This window comes from Phyllostomus discolor, chromosome 9, assembly GCF_004126475.2.
Source record: "Phyllostomus discolor isolate MPI-MPIP mPhyDis1 chromosome 9, mPhyDis1.pri.v3, whole genome shotgun sequence".
Classification (NCBI taxonomy): Eukaryota; Metazoa; Chordata; class Mammalia; order Chiroptera; family Phyllostomidae; genus Phyllostomus; species Phyllostomus discolor.
Window position 1 is genome coordinate 105364494 of NC_040911.2, and position 19985 is coordinate 105384478.

The window sequence follows — 19985 nt, forward strand, 5'->3', positions numbered from 1 at the left end:
TCCCTCGGCTGAACAGGCTCAGTCTCACAGTCACCGAAACTACAGGACCCCTTTCCCCCTTTTCCATTAAAGCTGCGATGCCGAAATCCCACATTTTAAACTCAAGAACTACTTTTTAAATGCCCCCATTACGTGCTGGTAGAAGGGGGAAGAGGCAGCAAATCCCTGACCCTGGGGCGTGGGCTCCACCAACCACGGGCGGGCGGTAAGGCCGGGTGCCCCCCGCCCCCGGCCGCTGACCCGGTGACGTCCCGGCTCTGAGTCACCAGGGGACGTGACGGGTCCCGGCGTGACGCCGCGCGTGGGCTCGGGCGCCCAGGCCGGCCACAGCCCACGTCACCAGCAGGGGAGGGGCGCAGAGCCACTCGCTGCCGTGGGCCGAGTCGCGTCCCCAGGAGAGACACGTGGAGTCGGTCCCGGCCGGGCACCGGTCGAGAACGGGGCCTCACGCGGAAACGGGGTCCCCGCGGACGTGACCCAGGGAACACGAGGTCGAGACCCAGCGGCACAGGCATCGCAGGGAGGGGGGCCTGAGCGGGAGGCCCCCCGAGACGGAGGCAGCGGGGGAGAGGCGGCCCGTGGCCACCCCCACCCCCAGGACTGGGGACACTGGGCGGCTGAAGAGGCGGGAGGGACCCCCCAGCCCCCCAGCAGGCCCGAGAGGGGGCGGCCCTCCCACCCTGGTTGCGGCTTCCGGCTCCCAGAAGGGCGACGAGCCGCATTCCGTGTGGCGCTGCTCACACGCCGGCTTCAGAAAACCTGTGACGTGTTCTAGAACATTCATGGGCTCAGCAAGGCAGAAACGCCACTTCCGGGAGTTCCAGACCCGAGCCCTCCCGAAAGCCGAGATGCTCACCCCATGCCTGCGCCCCCGCCCTCGAGAGAGGAGAATCTGAACGGGGGGCGAAGGCAGGGCCGCTGAGCAACTCGGGGTCTCCCCTGGTCCCCCCAGCACTTCGGGGAGACCCTCTCCAGCCACAGAGAAGCTGCGAGGGCGGCTCAGGGGACCCCGGGGCCAGGGACCGGTCCCTCATCCTGAAAGGTGGCCGCCCTGGGAACAAGACGCCCCGGGTCCGGACACGGCCTCGGGCACCAGGTCTGGTTCGCACGGAGCCGCACGCCTGCTCCGGGCTCCGGCGGAGCCTCGGGGGCGGGGCTGGGTCTTCCTCTCGGGCAGAGGTCCAGGCTCAGGTCCCGCCTGGATGCGGGGAGGGCCGGGGGGTGAGGGCACCCTGTCCCCCCGCTGGCCCGTCGTGTGACGCGGAGCCGGAGCCGCTCCCCGGGAAAGCCCCTCTGCAGAGGGTTAGGCCGGGCTCCGGGGAGGCTCAAGAAATGAAACTGCGTGATTCAGAGGAGAGACGGGGACCTGCCAAGACTTGGGGATGCACGGGGGATGCACCGGGGCCGCAGGGCCCCCAAGGGGTTCCCCACGCCCTGCAGGCAGGCGGCCACTGCACTCGCGCTTCGGGGTGTGTGCCCAGACACCAGCCTCGTCCCCGACCCCGAGCCCAGACAGGGGAGCAGCCCCCGAGGCCGCTGCTGACATGTGGGAGGTGGGAGGTCTGGGCTGGGGGCCGGGCGAAGCCCTGGTCGCTCCTGCCTTTCCGACGTCGACCCCGAGAAATGCGCTGGGTTCCGAGAGAAGGGTCCAGGGGAGGGTCCGCGTTCCCAGGTCGGCAAACACCAACGTCAAGTCCCAGAAGCCCCGCCCGGGTGGGGACGCCCACCAGGGGGCCGCAAACCACCCACCCCCCACCCCCCGATGCGAAGCAGCGGCAGTCAGCGGTCAGCGGTCAGCGGTCAGCGGGCCACAGACCGGCTGCATCTCTGGCTCCACCAAGGAAACACCCGGAAACGCTGCTGTGTTCACAGGGTTCCCAGCGCCGCCGCCGCTCACGACAGGAACACCGAGACACGCCGAGACACGCCCAGAGGCCCGACGGGGAGAAGGCAGCCCAAACGGCAACCCGTGGACCCTGAAGGAGGCCCAGCTGCGGCAGCACAGCGCCACCCACGTCGACACTGAGGCCGGCGTTCTCGGGGAGAAATGGGCAGAAATCAGAGCAGGGGGCAGGGCCCCACCCCCGCTCCCTGACAAAGCGAGTGTCTCGTTCCCGAAACCCCAGGATGGAAGCCGCGGCACCGAAGGCCGGCGTGGGGCAGGGCGATGCCGTGGGACGCCCACGCCCACGCCCACCTCCTGTCCACGCCCACCTCCCGGCGGGGGGGGGGAGCACTCGGCGTGAACTCGGGACACACAGCCGGGCGCTAGCGAGCGCAGGGACACCCTGGGGCTCTGGGCTCCACTCTCGGGACCTCTCCTGACGGGACAGTGAGTGTCCGGGGCCTCCTTGGACCCAGGACCCTCAGGGTCCCCTGCAGAGAGAACACAGGCCTCTCCTTCCTGCATCTCCTCCTCCGTGTCCTCCGGGCACAGAGTGGCTGCCAAGGCTCCGGCCCCGGACTGACTTCCAAAGACCAAAGGGAAACCCCTCTGGGGCTTCGGCCGCCCTGGAAGTGTCTCCCAGGAGCCCCTCGGCAGCGGCCACGGGGGCCACCACAGGCCGCCCCGCGCTCGGTGCTGCTCCGGGGCGACGGGTCTCGGACGCCCGGCTCACGTCACAATCCGAGGGCCGAGTGCCCCGGGCCACTAGAGCCGGGAGGAGGCTCCCCACATGTTCGAAGGGGGTGTTTCCACAGCTTCGACGCTTCGTTTCCCTGTGGCCCCGCCGGGCCGTTCGGAGAAGAGGCCGCAGGTGTCACCGGCTGCCTGGGGGACAGAAAGGGCCCTGGTGTGACCCGGTGGGGCAGGCGGGCACAGGTGCCCAGAGGAGGGGCCCTGCCCCCTCCACCCCCGTGGGCGCCCGGGGCCACCCAGCCGCCGCACCCCTGTCCACGGCAGGGCTGTTGCCATCCGTCTCGGCTCCGTCACCTCCCGTGCGGGGACGGACCGTCCAGTGGACCCTCACGACAGGCGACCTTACAAGAAGGGGACGTCTGGACACTCGGGGAGAGGCCACGAGATCACGGCAGGGGAGCCGGACACCGCACCCACCCGCCCAGGGGCGCCCGGGCCTGCCGGCCGCGGCAGAGGCTGCAAGAGGCAGGAAGGGCCCTGCCCTGGAGCCTCTGGGGACCGTGCGGCTCTGCCCCGAGCTGCGGCTGGGGGCTGCCAGCCCCCCCGAGTGTGAGGGAGCGAGTCTCCGCCGTTTAAAGCCACTGGGCGGGTGGTGCCCGTTACAACAGCCCCGGGGAACTCGGCCCGGAGCCCCCTGACTCGCCCCAGGGGCTGCCACGGGGAAGGGGACTGAGCAGGAGGCGAGCGTGGGGCTCGGGCCCTCCCGACGCAGCTCCCGTGCCCTGGACCCCCAGGGGGTGGTCCGCACGCCGGGACCGCACCGAGAAGCGGCTTCTGGCCGCCTCGCCGACCCGTCTCCGCCCCGGCAGTCACCTGCCTATTTCGGCGTGTGCCCAGAGAGGTCGAACCACGACCTCAGACGCGTGGTTCCCCGGGTCGTCGCGCTTCTCAGCACGAGGCGGGAACAGGGTCGGACTGTGGGGTCAGGCCGTGCTGAGCGACAGCGAGCACACGGGGCGGCGCTGCGGCTTCCCCGGGGACCCCACGTCCAGGGACCCCGGAGGAGAACGGGGGCCAGGACACGACCGTCTCTGACTGACGCCCGACCCCCCTCCGGGGCAGGCGGGGGCCCAGCGAGGTGGGCGAGAGGCGCGGCCACGCCGGCTGCAGACGGGCTCCTCCCGTCTAGAGTTCCCACCAGGCAGGGCAGAACGACGAGGCAGAGGTGTCGACGCTGAGCAGCAAGCCAGACCGGGAGAGGAGACACCAAAACACTTGAAACACTGACCTCTCGCCCTGGCCGGGAGGCTCAGTGGGTTGGAGCGTCGTCCCGTGAACCGCGAGGTCCCGGGTTCGACCGCCGGTCACGCACAGCACACGCCCGGGGGGCCCTCTCGCACTGAGGTCCCTCCCTCTCCCCTCCCCTCCTTCCCCACCTCTCTGCAAATCAGCACGCACGCCCTCGGGTGAGGGAAAAAGATAATAAAACCACGCACCGCCCACCCGCCAGCACCCCAGACGCTGACTGCACTGTCCAGGGAAACTCGGGGAGCGACGGTCACCCCGCCTCTGGAAGAGACTGTCGGACGGTGTCCCGTATCCCCCCCGCCCCCGCCCCATCCTCGTCTCCTCGCGCCCACAGGGAAATGAGGGCAAAAAACGGAAACACCGAAACATCCCCAACACCACAGGCGCTGCGTCCTGAGGCCCGGCGGGCGGTCGCAGATGCCCGGTCACCGCCCCTCGCTCGGACGGTGTGTGTCCGCTGGGGGCGGAGGTCCGCGGAGCTCGCTCTCCCCAGCACCGGGGCTGCGGGAGTCGCCTCTGTCCAGCAGGAAGGCAGTGAGACGCGGCAGGTTTGTGTCTCTGTGTCGGCACAGTCCGCGGGGCGGCCGCACCCTCACAGAAGCCCCGGGCACCCAGGGTCACCCCCGTGCAGCCGAAAGCGAAAGCGAAAGTGGCCGCGAGGATGAACAGGCCCGGTGAGCGCTGTGGCCGCTGCCGTGCTGGACCGAGGCCTCCATGGAGCCCCCCTCACTCCGGCTCGAACCTCGGCTCTGGCGTGACCAGGACCCCCGCCCGGCCTGCCCCACCGGAGCCCCCCCTCGGAAACCGGTCACCCCGAGTCTGCACGCCTGCGTGACGCTGCGGGGACCACGTCCCCGACTCGAGTGGATCCTGAGGTGCTCGCCCACGGGCACCCGGTCTCTCGCTCTGGAGGGGGCCGCAGGGATTCCCGTCCGCCACCTGCCCCCCCCCGGGAGGTCCGTGCAGGGAAGTCACCGCCACCTCCTCCTCCTGCCGCTCAGCAGCGAGTTCTCCCCCCGAACACCCCGGGAAAGCGAAGGGAGTGGGGGGAGAGGAGCCGGAGCCGTCTGAGGCAGGCGGCGAGCAAGGAGAGAGAGCGCCTGTCCGTCAAACGACCCCCAAACCCAGGCCACGGGCCCCCCCATGGGAGTCGGGGAGCTGCCCCTGTGCACAGACCCCCAAACGGACGGGGGCCTGAGGGGCTCCTGGGCCCCGACACAGGGCTCGGCCCCCCGGGGAGTGCAGTGCCCCAGACCCAGACACGCGGCACGCACTCGGTGCTCGGGGCCTCCCGGCCAGTCCGAGCGGCGTGACCCTCGAGCGGTGAGGCCGTCGCATGCCCTGCGCCCGGGGAGCACCCGGCCTGCTCCCCGGACAGGTCTGCCCGCCCCTCTCCTGCGTCCCGGCGTCCCCGGGGCCTGAGGGCTGACTGCTCTGCCCTGCTCTGCGTGGGAGGACGCGGGCCCAGGGTGCCCGGCCCAGGGCTGACGCGGGGACGCTGTGTGGAATGTGGGCTTTCAGGGCAGCGGGGTGGGGGGGGGAGGTGGGGGCTCAGGCGCCAGAGGCCTCGTTAGAGACTGGAGGCCCACAGCGCCCGGCTCCCGGGACGGGCGGCGACCCCATTCCAGCAAGAGTCAAAGCCCCCAAGCCCCTCGGAGGACGAGCCTCCGGCCACTTCGCCCTGACCCTCCCGCGCCGACCTCCCCTCCTGGGTCTGCAGGGCTGCCCGGGGTCACGGCACCTGAGACCACCCGGGCCTCCTCCCGGGTCCTGCACGCACCTCCCCATATTCGGCCCCCCTCTCTGCACGCTGCTCCCTGCCTCGCGGGCGACCGGTGGGTCACGAGCGTGTGCTTCTAGAAAGCCCACTGGTGGCGTCTGCGCCCCACCCTCCGGCAACCCAGGCCCAGGCCTGCCGTGTCTCTGCCGCCCAGCGAGGCCCCTGAGCCAGCAGACAGCTCTCGGAACCGTGGTCCAGCCCTCGGGTGCAGGCGTGGTTCGACGGCTGCTGGCTCTCCTGGCCTGTCAGGAGTCACCGCTCACTCTCCATGCCCCGGGCCCATCAGTGCGACGGGGCGCTCCCCACGGACCCGCCCGTGGCCAGTGGCCACACTGACCAGGTGGGCTGTGCCGCCTGCCTGTCCACCCTCACAGAGGGGGCTCCTTGCACTTGAGCCCCGTGAGCCCCCCGTGGGCAGCCGGTGCCGCTGGTGCCTGCCTGCCTTCTGCTCACAAAGAAGGACGGTGTGCCGGGGCCCCGAGCGCCCACCCCCGCCAGTGCAGGGCCTCGCTGCGTCGCAGGAGGCGCCGTCACAGGGAAGGAGGGGGACGGGGCGAAGAGGGGAGCAGACATGTCTTACAAATGGAAAGAGCCTGCGTCCGTGCAAGAGGTGGTGCTGCCCAGATCTCACCTGAATGAAAACACCTCAAACACCAGCCACACCCCACGCGCGTGGGTCCCCCCAGTTCTGCACGCAAGTGGAGGTGACAGGTGACAGGTGACAGAGACGCCTGCTGAACGGGACAGGGAGGTGGAGGGGGCACGGCAGGCCCAGTCCACCTGGGCGGGCAGGGACTGGGGGGCTACCCCAGAGGCCAGGAAAAGGACCGCTCTTCCAACAGGTCGCCTCGCGGCTGCACCGGTGCGTGCTGGGGCGGGGCCTCTGGAAGGCAGAGCCTGAGGCCGCAACAGTTCCTTCCGCTGCCCCATGGCCAGGGCCGCCCAGGGCCCCGCCCTCCCTGGGGCCCGCAGCTCTCTGCGGAGTGTGGACAGGATCTGCCCCGGGGGGGCGGGCAGCGGGGTCCTGAGCTGGACGGGAGAGGCGGCATCTGCATGGACACCTGTCCCTCCGCCCTCTGAGCTCCGGGGCCCCTTTCTCACCGGCACTTGTCGCCCCCACCGGGTCCCACCAGTGGTTCCTGTGCCCCCCGTCCTGGCAGACCACTGGCCCCTCCGCGGGAACGCCGTCCCCAGCCGGGCCTGAAGGCCGCTCCGCAGCAGGTCCCCGTAAAGGCCGAAGGGCTGTCCTGGGCGAGAAACCTGGGAGCACCCGGACCCAGCTGAGAACCCTCCTCTGCCGGGACGGAGCCGCGCTCTGCCTGCGGGCGAAGGACACTCCAGTGGTTCCCGACTTTCTGCTCCCGGAGACCCAGATGCGTCATCCCTGGAGCCCAAATAACGGCGCTTGGAAACGCTCAGTAATGTTTAACTCTGAACACGAGTTACGGGGCAGAGCCGACGGAAAACCCCACGTAAATCATGCACCGGGGTCAAATCCACCTCACCCCGAGCAGGAGGCACCCAGGCCCGCTCCGTGCTCGCTCACGGCCGGGGCCCCAGCCTGGAGTGCCCGTGCGTGCGAGGGACGCAGCCTTCATTCAAGCCAGGATGGCGGGGGGGGGGGGGGGCGGGGGGGGGGCGTCAATGCTGTCCCGGCCTCGGACCTCAAAGCCAGAGCGAGCACAGGCGACAGGAGAGCCAGGCTGAGGACAGGACAGCCGTGTTTCAAAGGCTTCAAGAGTCTGTGGCCTGAATAGAGCTTTTTCATCGTGCGCCCACTCTCGGCAGTCGGGCCACGGAAGCGAACTCGGAGCAACAAGAAGAAAACGACTTTCTTTTTTTTCTTCCCCGGGGAGGGGACGTTCGCCGGGGAAGTTCTGGTGGGCTACCGTCGTCGCTCGGCCGACTGCAGGGTGAAGGGCGACAGGCAGAGAGAGGGGAAAGCCTGCGGTTTCTGGGCACCCGAGGTGGCCAGGACCACAAGCCCCCAGAACGGGGGGGGGGGGGGGGGACGCGGAGGGGCTGGGCGTGGGGGCGGGAGGACCGGCGGTCTCCACAACGCTTCTGTCGCTCTGACAGCAGCCGAGAGGGCACCTGAGCAGAAGGTGCCCACAGAGCGCGGCCCCGGCGCCCGTTCACGGGCTCCCGGAACGTTCCGCACGCCGCGCTCTAAGTGGGTCTCCTGGCTCCTGGAGGCTGGTCTCAGACCTCTGGTTTCCAGCAAGGTGTGCGTGCCGCTCCGCTGTCCCAGAAACACAGACCACAGGGACGGAGTGGCCCAATTTCCCTTAATTTGAAAAACCCCACAGAAGGACAGTGTTGGAAAGTGCGCTCTGTTAAAATTTAATTCAGCTTAACGTGTTTGTAAATAATACTTCACCCAGCAACGGCGGGCTGTCAGGGCGCACGGTGCTTCCTCCAGGTCCGTGCCGGCCTCAGCCTCTCGGGGCGAACGTGTGACCCAGGAGCCTGGGCTGTCCCGGGGGCCAGGGGTCACCCTGGACCTGGGTAACGGAGCGAGGGCGCGGCAGGCAGCCAGTGGCCGGTGGTCCTGACACCGCCGAGGGGCCGTGGGCTGAGGTCTGAGCACAGCAGCACAGAACAGCCAAACCTGAACAGGAACGGTCTCATCCAACTCAGACAAAGTCCTCACACCCGGGAGCCGACAGGAGGCTCCGGTGGCCTGTCGTCCCGGAGCTGGCGTCCAGGAGCGGCTGGACTTGAGGTTTCTCAACAGCCTGGTGCGGCACCTGCCGCCTCCCCCCAAAGGGAACTCTCACAACAGCCCCTCCCTGAGCTCCCTTCGGTAAGGGATGTGAAAATAATTACTGGCTCTTTAGGGGACAAAGCATTCAAGTTCCCCTTCAGCCTTCAGTGACTTCTGCCGGAGATTGCCTCGCGCTCACGTAATCCTTTCTGGAACAGCAGGGGGTCCCAAAGTTTCAGGTCGAAGTGTCTGAAACGACCAGCAAATACACCCACGCGCAAGAACTCTGCCTGAAAAAAGCCCATTGTTGACTTCATTATTCATGCGGAAAAGCCTCCCATAAATGTCCTTCTGATGAACAAACTATTTTCCACTCTCGCGGAGTGGAAATTTTACCTTGCGCGCAGCAGAGGGGCTAGCGAGAGGGAATCCGCAAGTTTGTTGCCCAAACGGGAAGTTACCTCCGATAATAAGTCTAGCAGGAAAGATTCTACAACTGATACAATTACAACCAGAGCGAGCGTGAGTATTGGCGCACAGGTGTCCGCGTCCAGCCTTCGCCAGACGTGTTGCCTAATTAGCATTTCCTTAAACAATGCTGGTAACACTCTTGCCACTGCCATCCAGGACCAGTGCGTCGCCGAGATTCTGGCAGGGGAAGCGGCAGGAAATTCGCTGAGAATCTCAGTCAAACTTTCTTTTGTTTGTATCTCCTCGGTCTCAGAACATATCTGTTCCCGGCCCGTCCGGCTTCTTCCCCGGGCTCCTCGCCTCGGTCCAGCCCTATTGTGCGTGGTCCGTTAAACCCACACAGCACGAATTTGTCAGCGGGGCCGGGGGCACCCCGGCGAGCCGGAGCCCGCCTCCCGGCGTAGAAAATCCCCCATTTGCCACCGGGACTGAGTTGTCACACACTGACTCGCGCTACCCCGTGGAACTGACATGTCTATTTACAGAGAAACAAAGACGCCGCTCGCCACGGACCCCGATCGCTCCGCGCGCCTCGTCCGCTCCGCGCGCCCCTGGCCGCTCCGCGCGCCCCGTCCCCTCCAGCTCCTCCAGGCGCTCGGCCCCGAGGCCCCTGCGCCCAGATCCAGTCGGTAATTAAAATGGAGACGAGGCCAGTGCCCGGCTTCAAGGGGAGACAATGACCCCAAGGCAGGGTGCAGCGCAGGGACCCGCCCGCACCCACCTCCCGCAGTTCCGACTCTTGGCAAACTCGGCGCGGGCGGGTCCGGGTGCGGCTCGGAGACGCGGGCGGGGGGCGCGCCGGGCGGCGCGGGTGAGGGGCGCCAGGACGCCCCCGGGCTGTCTCCTGGGGCCGGGCGTTGACGCAGCAGAAATTACCAGCTGGAAAATTCCCCTTTCGGAGGTGTCGGGGGAGGGACGGCGGCGGCAGGAGGCGCCCGGGTCGAGGGGAGCGGGGCAGTCCCACCGCCGCCGCCGCCTCCGCGAGCAGCCCCGCGGGGACCACGCACCGCCCCCGCCCGCCCCGCCCCGAGACTCCGGAGCTCCGAGACCCGCTAGGACGGGCCGGGGTAGCTACCGGCGCCCCCGGAGCCGCAGCCGGGGCGCTCCGATAGCGGCCAGGAGGGCGCCCCCGCGGGGTGGGGCGCGGCGGGCGCTGGGCGGCAGGCGGCGGTGGCGCGCCCCGGCTCAGAGCGGCCCCGGCTCGGAGCGGCCACGATCTGGCCCCCGCCCGGCCCCGCCGCGATGCGCCGGCCGGCCGCGCGGACAATGAGCCGGCGCTGCTTACCTGTGACCCCATGGGGCGCGGGCGAGGGCGGGCGCTGCGGCCGCCGGACCGGAGCCGGTGATCGCCGCCGCCGCCGCCGCCGGGCGAGCGCTGCGTCCGGGCGGGTCGGAGATGCGCGCTGGCCTCAGCTGCTCGGTCCGTCGGTCTGAGCGTCCGTCCGTCAGGCCGGCGCGCGCCCCCGCGCCCGCTCCAACCCCGCGGCCCCCGCCGCCCGCGCGCGCGCGCCCCGCCTGCGGACCCCGACCCCGCCCCCGGCGCGCGCCCGCCGCTGCTGATTGGCCCGCGCCGCGCCCCGGCCGCGGCCACCGCCCCGGGCCCCGCCCCCGCCGGCCGGGCCGCGCGCCCCGCTGCTCGCTTGGCCCCCGGCTTCGCGCTGCGGAGCGGGAGGGGGCGCGGCGGGGGTCGGTCCTCCTCCGGCCCCGCTGTGGGCGGCCGGACAGCGGAAGTGCGGGCTGGAGCTCGCTGGGCATTGTGGGAAGCCCCTCTCCTGGGCAGGCGGGGGGGGGGCGGGGGCGGCGCGGCGTGGGGTCTTCGGGCACCCGCGCCCCTTCCCGCAGGTCGGAACAGCAGGGACCCCCGGGAATGGGCGACTCGGGTCAGGGCGAAGGCCTCCGGCGGCTGTCTGACTGCGCACCCCGGCCCTGCCCCGGCGCCAGCTCCTCGGGGGCGCGCGGGTCTCGGGGCCACAGGCTGTCCCCGCGCCCCGACGCGCAGTCGCGCGGCGCGCGTCTCTCAAACTTCGAGACTTCGCCCGTGCCCGGGCGGTTCTGCGGGCCCGGCGCCGTGTGACGTGGGCAAGGAAACAGGGCTCCCGCGGCCCTGCGCCCTCGCGCCGTCGGGAGCCAGGGCACCGCGCGCCCGCGCCTTCGGGGTACCTCGGCCCACCGCGGGAGAGGCGCACGTTGGGGAGCCGGCCACGTCACAGTGCACGTCACGGGGGCTTCGGTTTGGCCAACTTAGGAGCACCGGCGGCCACGCGCGGCGGTCCTTCCCGCCGCTCCGTCTGTCTGGTGGGCTTACGGGCCCCGCACCCCCCGCAGGCGATCACCGGTCAGGACTCGCGCTGCCCGCGAGGGGCCCTGTGCGTCCCTCCTCCCCTAACACTGTCCTCGAGCCCTGGGGCCGGAGTAATGGGAATCGTGGCCCCGCATTCCTGGCTGGCCTGTGCGGGGGCAAAGGCCACCTCGCTTCCTCTCCCAGGCGCGGCGGTGGGAAGGGAGGTGAGCCTGTGGCTGACCAGCCGCGCAGGGGAGTCGAGCAAGACCCAGCCATCCAATGGGGAGGCGCCGCGGGCCGTCCGCGCCCTGCCTCCCTGCGGGCTCAGCGCCGCGGAATTCCTCGGGAGGTGGGAGGCGGCGGGCCATTATGGATGCTTTCTCAGGATGTGTGAGGAGGCATTCACTGGGCTGCGGGGAGAGGGCAGGTCGGGCGGGGGCGGGGGCGGGGGTGGAATTCTCCTTGAGTGAACAAGGGCGAACGTGGGTCTGGCAGCCGGCGAGGAGAGGCCGGGACACTCGCTCACCGCCGGCCGGCCGTGCCTGGAAATGGCCGTGCAGACCGCCACTGCCCGCGCGGGTGCCCCTCGCTCCAGGCTTTCCTTCCCCAGGACCCTCTGGGTCCCGTCCCCGGCGTCTGCACCCACAGGCCCAAGCTCCCCAGGCCTTTGGGAGGGGGCCTGGGCACAGCCACCCAGACAAGTGCCTGCCTCGGGGCCTCCCGGAGGGTCACCTGCCTCCTCCCTTTGAACGGACAGAGGTCTCTCTGCAGGAACCCCCTGCCTGCCTCCCTAGGGCTTAGAGGAGAGGAGGCCAGAGAGGTGGAGGTGATCTGAGGACCCCCAAACCCAGGAGGACCTGACCACTGCCGCCCACCTGCCGCCCTTAGAGGGTGTCTCCCCCGAGACACGGGGTGCACAGGGAGAAGAGCCCCCTGGGGTGCTGCGTCCCTCCCCCTGCTGCCTGCCCACAGGACCCAGCCTTTGTGTCTCCGGGGCACACCCACATCCCCCCCAGCCCCCCACCAGCCTGGGGCTGCTGGTCTTGGCAGAGACCCTTGCCGAGTCCTGGAGTGAGCCCCTGGGGACTCGTCTCCTTGTTAGACCTAGGCAGGCCCGGGAGGAACGAAGATCACCAGGTGAGACTGTGGCACCGGGGAAGCCGCCTGCAGACCCCGCCCAGGGAGATCGGGGTCTGGGTTCGGAGTGTCCAGCCTAACAGGATGCACCAGCTCTGGACGGTCAGCTCTGATGCCCCGGCCCCAGGCCTCTGCGTTTGAAAACCCCGATGTCAGAACAGCCCGGCCAGTCCCAACCTCCCTCGGTTGGACCCCCTTCCTCTTATCCCTGCTAATAAACCCTGCTCCCCTTAGCTCGCCGCTTCCGTCCAGTTTCTTGAGTGGCTCCTCACTCCCCTGTCCTGTGTGATCATGAATCGAGGCTCTTCCTTCCCCACAGCAGGCTTGCCGTGGACGGGGGACGGAGATGCCCATATTTTCTGTTCCAAGAACCAACAGGAGGGCCAGCAGCCTGAGAAGGAAGCTGGCACACCAAAAAGGCAGAACCTAGAACAGTCCCAGAGAGCCCTGATCAAGCCGTGCCTGAAACCCACCCTGTCTCTAGATAGTTATTGTTCTGGGAGCTGATGCCACCCTCTGTCATTTAAAGAAGAAAAGAACTGGTGGCAGCAGCAGCTGCATGACCCCAGAGCCAGCTCCGTCTGATGGGCGATGCCGGCAGCCCTGCCCTAGAATCCCCATGTTCATCAGGGCTCAGCACCGGCTAAGTTGCTGCTAGGATTGGGCAGAAGCCAGGCTAGGTCGAAAAGCCTCCCCTCTTGCTGGGAACCGCCCCCCAGCCCTGCTAAAGGCAACAGGCACTGCCTCTCAGCCCCGAGGCCTGGCCCAGACCCCAGGAGGGACCTGCTTCCGGCCCGTCACTGCCCACAGGTGGAGGCTCTCAGTGAGGACAGCTGCACTCTGGAAGCGGCCCTGGGAACCGAGGGGGACAAGGGTGGGTGGTGGGCCTCGGCAGCGCTCTTTGACCGGAGGACCCAGTATCCAGGGCCAGTGGAGCCGACACATGGGTGCCTGGGAGGGTCCAGGGCACAGGGCTCAGGTGCTATGGTGGACCCTGGCTGAGCTGGTGGGCAAGGCCGGTGGACAGCCGGGGCTCTGCCCTGCTGAGGGCTGCATGGTGCTCACTCTGGAAGTTCTCCCCTGGCCACGTGGGTAAGTGTGTCTGGAGCCTGCCCGAGGGACCCCTGAGGCCTGGAAGGGTCTGGGGGACCAGGGAGGCCGGGGCTCAGGGGCCAAGGTGCAGAGCTGGCTGGGTTCACAGAAGCACTCACGCATGGCAGCCCCCCAGACCACGCTGCCCTCCTGCCACCTTCGGACCCCAGGCCTTTGAAGGGGAGGCTGGGTCGGTGAACCACACGGCCACCGGCAGGCCTCCCAGAGGCCCTGGCTCAGCCCCCCAGGCACCCCGCGTTGGGCCAGGCCCCACCTGCCCTCCCGTCCCACTGCGGCTTCAGGGGGGCCGAGGAGCTGGGCGGAGACCCAGCCCCTTGCCCCAAGTGGGTGCTCCTGTGCCACCGAGAAGGCAGGGACCAGCCTCCGTGTCCGCCCCGTGAGGCAGGGCCTGGGAGGGGCTCTGGGGAAGGCGGTGAGAGGGACATCAAACGTTGCTCCATGTGTTCCTCCCCAGCGTCCCCTGGGCAACACCCCCCCCCCAGGACCTTCGCCACAAGCCCCACCTCCCCCCAGGGCACTCGGTTCCCTATCCGCCCCCACTGGGTTTTCTCCACAGTCACTGGTCTGGGAACCTGCCTGTTTATTCTCCAGCCGTCCCCATGGCAACAGCCCTGGGAGGCCGGCCCCCTCCCCGGGAAGTGCCCAGAACCTGTTCCTGCCCTCTCTGAGCCCTTGCGGGAAGGTCCCCGGGGAGGGAGCGCGGCTGAGAGCTGGCGCGGGCCGGGGGGGGGCGGGGGGGGGAGGCGCAGAGGCCAGTGGGCCCGGGGTGCCTGGGCTGCACAGCGGGAGCCGCCCTTCGCACGTCCTCCTGGGCCCGGCGGGTGGGCCGGAGGCATCCCCGGGCCGCAGCGGAGCCCCACCCGGAGGTGGGGAGGCCGCCTGCCGAGGCCCAGCCCGGCCTGCTGCCAGCTGGCCCTGCCCTCCTGCTGGGCCTCCCAGAGACCACCCTCCGGAGGGAGCCGCTGCGGGCCAGGGGCTACCTGCCAGCCCCACGGCTGCCCAACCCTGCTGTCCTCCGGGCCCGCGCCCCTGCCAAGCCCCAACTGCCGCTCCAGCTGCCACCGCCAACTGTCGCCCGCCTCCATTCCAAACGCTCACCCCCAACCGTCCCTCCAGCGGGCCCCTGCCAACTGCCAGCCCCTTCCTTCCTGAGCCCGGCTCCTTCCACCACCCCCAGGCCCTGGCACCAGCGCTCTGCATTCCAGACCTGCCCTCCGAGGCCGAGGCCGAGGCCGAGGCCCGGCCACACCTGCCCTGCACCCGCTGTGCGCCCGCCCGGGAGCGGCTGGTGTCGGGGGGCAGGGCAGAAAGCCAGGGAAGGTGCTGGGGGCAGGGGGCTGTGGACAGCACAGGAGTGGGGGAGCAGGCGGAGGGCAGTGCCAGCTGCCCAGCAGAGCCAGCCCCGGGGTGGCCAGGGCAGGCCCGGGGGACCGTGGGTGGGGCTGGGGCCTGTCCTCTGAGAGTCTGTGAAGAGCTCAGCCGGACCGGCAACCTTGGCCTTGCCATGGCCGGGAGGGGTCCCCACGCCCTCTCCAGGCCTCTCTCCAGGCCACCAGCCCCTCTCAGCCCCTGGTGGGCCCTGCTCCTGACAGCTCAGCCGTGCAAGGCTGCCCCGGCCCCCTGGGCCCATGGTCCCTTTCCCTCTGACCCCTGCCACCTCTGTGGGTCCTGGCCTTGGCCTCGCTGCCCCCTTCCTCCCAGGCCTTCCTCTCCCCCATGGCCGCACCTGCCCCACCCAGCTCCTGTGGCCCCTGTGGTCCCCACCCTCCGACCCTACCCTTCCCCACGTGGGGTCCCCAGAGCCTGGCCTCCGCCGGGCACCGAGCGCACAACCCATCCACTTCGGCCTTTGCCCAGCCGAGCCAGGAGACGCCGCCGCCCGCCACCCTCGAGGCCCGGCCTGTAATTCCATCTCGCGGGGCCTGGGAACCGGGAGGCGCGGGGGACCAGCCAGTCAGCGCCGGAGCGGGGCGAGGGGGCCAGGGGCCTCCGTCCTGCCGGAGGCCTCCGCGGCTCCCCAGGGCCGGCTCACGTTGCAGAGGCTGGCGATGGCGGCGATAGCCACCACAGGTGAAAGGGACACCGGCCTCCCCGGCGTCCCCTCCGAGGGCTGCCAGGCTGACACGTGGGGGCGGGGATTGGGGGAGACCGGGAGGGTGTGGCGTCGGTGCCCCACCAGGGGTGGTCCCGGGAGGCCGGGAGTCCCCCGGGCAGGAGCAGCAGGCAGCACTCGCTCAGCCCGGCCCACCTCCTGCTCTAGGGGCTGGGACGGGCCAGGAGGTGCCCCCTACCCTGAGACCCCAGGATGAAGGGCTCTGTCCTGCCCCCCACCAAAGGAGGGTGCCCCCGCCCCTGCACAGGGCCGGCCTGCTGTCTCAGCCTCACCCACCCACCCACTCACTCAGAAACGCTCGTGGGACATTTGGAACCTGCCAGGGCCGGGGGTGCTCTCTGCAGCAGCCCTTGAACTCTGGGTGGGAGCCAGGACTTGGCAGTCGGTCGAGGGACCAACGGGGGCATTTCTGACACCGGGGGGACCTGGGGCAGGGCTGCACTGGAGGTGCTGGGGGCATGTGGGGCGGGCTGGTGGCAGGGCGGGAGGGCTCAGGCACAGCCCTGGGGCTGGGGCGCAGGGACACGGGAGCCGATGGGAGGGTCACGGGGCTGAGAGCCCGTGGGCCGCAACACTGAGCTGGAGCAAACACGCAGGAGGCAGACGTGACCACGCTGGGGGGGGCCCAGATGCGGGCGGGGACCCTGCAGAACCCGGGGGGCGCCCCTCTGCAGGAGAGCGAGGGACAGGAAATGGGGGGCCTGGCCAGCGGGCAGCTCCCTGAGCAGGTGACTACGGTGGACGTCAGCGGGGCATCCCGGGGGTGGGCCAGGCAACCCCGACCCTTTGTGACGAGAAGGGCACCTGACCGCCACACAAGCCCAGCGTGCACCTGAGAAACCGCATCGGACGAGCCCAAATGGGGGGGGGGGGGGGGGCGTTCCACACAACACCCGTGGGGCCTGCTCTCCAGAGCCCAGCGTGTGCACCCAGAGGGTCCCCTGCTGCGTGCTGCCCGGGGCCTCGGGGCCGTGGTGGAGGAACTGGACCTGCCGAGGGCAGTGCCCAGTAGTTAAGACATGCGGACCAGCAGGGGCCTCCGGCGGCTGCAGCCGTGCGGCCCGCGTGTGCAGGACGACGACCTGGCAGAAAGTGACACCGGGGAGGGGCCCCCGGGCCCTCTGGGCTTGGCAATGGGACAGTTTCCTCTAAAACTGTCCCCAAATAAAAGGTTTGTTTTTTAAAAGGAAAACCTTCAAACCCAAGGGATCACCCAACAAAACCCCCTCCGCAGGCCCCGGTGTCGGGGGTCCGTGCGTAGCTCGTCTTCGGTCCCGATCCGCGGGCGCGAGCCGGCCTGGGGGGGCCGCCAGGACCCCCTGTGCCTGCAGCCTCCTGGCCTGCTGAACCTCGGGCCCGGCCCTGCCCCGGCCCGGCCCCTGGCCGGGTCCCGAAAGGTGCCCGACGCGCCTTGTTCGCGCGGGAGTGTCTGCACGCTTCTGCCCACACCTTCCAACCGGGCGGCTCTGGACGCAGGGTAGCAGGTGAGGGCCGGCGTCCGAAGGCCTGGGGCCCCTCGGCCTTAGCTGGGCTCCCGGGTTTTCCCACGGGCTGGAGGGTGTGGGGGTGGACGGCCCAGCAGGGACTCCGAGGGGCTCCGAGGATGAGGACCTGACTGCCCTGGAGGGAGCGGACGGGGAAACCTCACAGGACTGGGGGTGACATGGCCACGTTGGGGGGGCAGGAAGCCCCGGGGGGTGAGAGTGTGGGGCCGCCCAGGCCCGGGTTGGAGGGCAGAGGCCAGGGCTGTGGGCGCAGTGTGGGGGAGGGGGGGAGGGGGGCCTGGAAGGTAGCAGCAGAGCCGGCCTGCGTCCTGGTGACGAAGGGGAACTCCCTTCCCTGCCTTCCCCGGGACCCGCGGCACCCACCCCAGCGTGGCACCCACCCCAGCATGCCTGTAGCAGAGGAGTCATGAGATCGAGACCTCGGGGCACCGCTCCCTCCAGCTCCCTGGGGCTGCAGATGCCCCTTGGGCAGGGGCCGGGGCAGGGGCCAGTCCTGAGGACGCCCGGGCCCCCGGGAGGCTCCCAGAGCTCTGCTGGAGGGAACGAGGCCTGGCCCCCGCCTCCCCTCTCTGTCACCCTCCACCTTACACCCTACAGCCCTGCTGGGACTCAGTCCCCTCCTCCGTGCACAGTGGGCACCGGGTCTGTCCGCTGGGCCGTGTGCTCCCCACTGAGATGGGGCACATGACCGCTAGCCCTTCCCAGGTGGGGGACCAGCCCTTGGTGGACACCCCTCCCCCTCCCCCCTCACAGCTCCAGGACGACGCCAGCCCTGGCCCCTGGCTGGGGGTGCTCCTCCCACGGAGACCAGGGGCACAGCTCCGCCTCGGGGTCCCCTCCAGGGCAGCCCGGCCTGGAGGGGGGAGGGAGCATCTGGAATGAAACAGGAAACCATCTCCTCTGTCCATCGTGGGTCGGTGGGCACCCCTGCCCGCCCGCCTGCTCAGCGTCCTCACAGCCCACCCTCCGAGCGCTCCTGAGCCGGCCTCCTGACACCTGAGTTCCAGGCACGCACCTGCCGCCCGGGCCCGGAGAGGCTGCCCTCGGTCCTCTGCCCCCGAGAGGACCTGCTCAGTAGACAGGCCCTGCCTCTGGCTCCCACGGGCGCTTGCTGTCTGCCCCCCACACCCACCCACCCTGTGCTCCAGCAGGCCAGGCCGGGGCTGGGTCCCCTGGGTGTCCTGGGTCCTGAGGGCTCCTGGGCCAGCCTGGCCAGAACCAGGGTCACCACCAAGCGTGCGGGTTGGGTCAGCCCCTCACTTCTCTGAGCGTGACAGAGCCCGCCTGAGGGAGCCCGGCAGGCTGAGCAACGCACCGCCCAGGAGCGGCCCGAGGGTGCTGCCCCCTTGGCACCCTGCCCGGTGCCCCGTGCCCTGCAGGGCAGTGCAGCAGCGCTGGTGCCCGGTGGGCCGAGGAAGGGCGCAGGGCTGGGCGGGGGCTCTGGGGCTTCCTGCTGCGGTTTCGAGGCCTGGACGTCCTGTGGGCTCCTTCTTCCAGGGCCGGAGTGGCCTGGGAAGCCACAGGACCCCCGTGGCCGAAGGACCCCAAAAGGAGGTCCCGGTGGAGGAAAGGCCTGCCTGGTGTTGGCAGCTGCCATCTCCCCGGGACCCGGCAGGGGCCGGCAGTGATTGAGAACCGTGTCCCCCCTGTGGTCTCAGGTAGGGCGGGGGTGTGGGGAATCCAGGGTGCAGAGCCAGAGGGGACCTTGGCCAAGGCGCGGGGGGAAGGGGACGCCCTGCCCAAGGGCTCAGCGGCGGGAAGGGGCTGGAAGGAGGAGCCCTCCCACCTGCTTGGACCACCTCTGCCTCCCAGCACCCAGACTCAGAGCCCCCCTCCTGGTAGTCAGGGGCTCCGCCACGCAGGGGCTGTGGGGGCACAGACAGCCGGTCCCCGGCCCTCCTCCCCGGGGGGTCCTGGTGCCGGGGTGGTTTTGGAAGCCAGAGACTGGAGGTCTTATCAGACCACAGGTTTTCCTGAGGAAGGAAGGGTGGGTGTGGGCCTGGGCTGTGCGCCTCCCCTGGGCGGGCCGGGCCTGGCCTGGCAGAGGGCGCGCACACTGCCCTTCCCTCCCGGGGGAGGACGGTCTCTCCCTGGGGGACCCCGGCCCGAGGCCCAGCCCGGGGAGGACAGACAGGCCCCGGGAGCTGCAGAGAGACCCTCTGCAGGGGGTGGGGGCGGCACTCCATGACACCGAGGGCAAATCCTGGCGTTTCTGGGAGAGTGTCCGTAGAGCCCCGTCAGAGCCTCCGGCGGAGGGGGGTCTGTGACAAGTTTGAGCCCCAGCTCCACCCTAGGGTGCCCTGGGAACCGCCCTGAGCTTCGCCTGAACCCACACGCTCCAGCGTTCGAAGCCCCTGTCTGCAATAACCCCAAGCCGGGAACCCCCGCATGCCCACCAGCGCCCGAGCAGGCGAATGAAGTGTGGCCTGCCGCCCAGCCGGGCGCGACAGCTGTGACCACGAGCCCGGTGGGCTCCCAGTGCCCCTGCAGACACCGCCGTGGGTCACCCAGGGGTGGGGAGGGCAGAGCCGGTTCCATGCCCCGTGGGACCAGGGCCCCATAGGGTCTAACCGCCGGCCTCGGGGGTGGGCAGCAGCGTCCTGGTCTCTGCATCTGGGTGCTGGGGACGAGGTCGGCGTGTGGAGGAAATTCCTACCCACACACTCCGGGGGGGAGCCCTTGTCTGAGCGTCTGCGGTGCTTCGGCCGGGAGGGACAGGAAAACCCCCCGCTGGACTGGCCCAAGGGTGGGGTGTTCCCTGGGCCTGCTGCTTCCCTCCCTGCCCCGCCCATCCCCAGGGACCCTCCGCGCGGGTCAGGAGGGGGCGGGGGTGACGGCAGCACAGAGTGGCCCCTGGAGAGGTTTGGGGTCTCTTCCTCCCGTCGGGGACTGAGGTTGGAGCTGGGCGCAGGCCAGGCTGACTGCCCAGGGCTGGCCCTCTCTTTCCCAAGAGCGGGCCCAGAGGAGCCCAGCAGGGTGGGGGTCCCAGCCT

The 19985-nt window shown here is 70.1% G+C and overlaps 1 protein-coding gene across 1 annotated transcript in view; it reads right to left on the reverse strand.

The window, feature by feature from the left end:
- Window positions 1-10329, reverse strand: part of ZBTB46 (zinc finger and BTB domain containing 46) — a 30976-nt gene extending 20647 nt beyond the window's left edge. Inside the window, exon 1 of the mRNA XM_028524350.2 lies at window positions 10130-10329. The gene's annotated coding sequence lies outside the window, so the exon portion shown is untranslated. The remainder of the gene's footprint in view (window positions 1-10129) is intronic.
- Window positions 10330-19985: the final 9656 nt, after the last annotated feature.